Genomic DNA, 1,851 nt, shown 5'->3' on the forward strand with positions numbered 1-1,851 from the left:
TTCCTGGCTAGATTTTCATAACCTTTCTTTGTGTGTGGAATCGTTTTAAGAAAAAGTGCTCCTCCCTTCCCCAGCACGTTCTGCAACAGAGAGTAAGTGCGGCCAGGCACACGCACGGAATCGAGCAGGAGCTTTCACACATCGAATGTGGTTTTACTGCTAAGAACTGGACACTCCTTCCAATTTATTCCTGAAGTTTCATCCTGCACAGCATGCATTTTTAAAAGTCTTTCAGTCTGAGGAGTCCACAACATGCATTACCTACGGCAGGTATGCCAGGTGCTTTTGAAAAGCAGCCACTTGAGGCCTGGAAAGGCAGCAATACCTCTGTGTATTATCCATGGGAAAACGAGGAGCAGTCTTTTGCTCAAAGGTTCTGGAGCAGCCCTTCTTATCCCCATGAAAACCAGTATGGGATTAAAGATCAATATGCACAACAGCTGCTGCTCATCTGCGTGCTTTACTGCGCATTCACAGAGAGATTGGAAATCATTTGGCAGGGCTACAGCATACCTGGGAGCAACATCACTAAAACATCATAATTTCTGCCTGTCCGTTCAGGTTCCCCTCCTCTTATCATAGCAACGATACCCGAACAACTACAGCCCTGTGTCTTTTATAAGAGAGAACCCTGCTGAAGGATGGCTCTGTGCTACTCGGATGTTGTAATAGGGCTGTAGTTTTATCAGAGACATCCGCTCAAATTAGGCAGCAGTCTCCCCCCAAACCCTCCTTAAAAGCCATCTACAACATTTGGAGAATTCCTTGCTGTCAGCACATGCCAGTGGACGTGGCAAAATGGCTGCAAATTCTCTGTGTGGAGAAGTTATTTCTGGAGCATGTAATATATATTATTAATAGACGCTTAATTATAGCCACTGGAAAATTGAAATGTATTCGGCCAAGTTTCCTGAGGTTTTTGCGAGGAAGGCTGAACCACTCTGTGCTTTACAAGCCCGTTCTCCAAGCCTCCTTCCAAATGGCTGTTGCCTGTCGCAGTCCCTCGGGGATACCTCTACACGGACCCCAAAAGCCGGTGTGGGGCCACCTCCCCACAGCCTGCCCAGGGCAGCGCCTTGCAGCGCTCCTGCTCGCAGATGTGGGCATCTGAGAGCTCTGCCTGACACGGTCTGGTCTGTGAGGATTCGCTGCCACCCCGAGGTGCTAGATGCCAGCGATTCACTTTCCCTTTGGCTCAGCATCTCCGGCAAAACCCAAGCTGATAATCTCGTGACGCTCGCTGTGACAGCACCCACAAGGCTGCCGATGCAGGGGCCTTAGGATGCCAGGTGCCGATGGGACTGAGCACCGCTTCAGGCTAAAAGATTATCGTCAGTGTGTTTCTCCTCTCTTCCGTGGTGCTGTCCTCATTGCTAGAGCGAAGAGTGAATTGTTTCTATGCAATAAATTATTTCTCCCAGAGCTCTGCCATACGAGTTCACTCTGCCGCTGCGCCGCGGTGTCAGTCATCTTGCTGAGTGGGAAGGTGGAAGCGGAGAACACACATCAGCTCCGTGTAATTCCAGTTTATCTAACCCAATTGCATATTAAAAGAGACTGCTTTACATACGATTGCTGAGTCCACGTTAGCAAAATTGTGAGGGACAAATCAAAAAGCAGCAATTCCCCCTCAAGCCAAGAGGAGGAACTGCTGCTGTGTAAATGGCGTGGCTGATCACACACAGTGTCCTTACCCGAGGAGATGGTGCAGGAGAAATTCCTCTCTCTTTTTCCTTTTCTCCTGTTCTTTTATTTTTTTGTCATACCTTATGTCCTTTCCAATTTCATCACATATGGGAAGATTTACTTAAGCTGAATAAATGTTTTCAGCCTTTGTTATGTCTGCAAACC

The sequence above is a fragment of the Cygnus olor genome, chromosome 2, assembly GCF_009769625.2.
Source record: "Cygnus olor isolate bCygOlo1 chromosome 2, bCygOlo1.pri.v2, whole genome shotgun sequence".
In the NCBI taxonomy this organism is placed as follows: Eukaryota; Metazoa; Chordata; class Aves; order Anseriformes; family Anatidae; genus Cygnus; species Cygnus olor.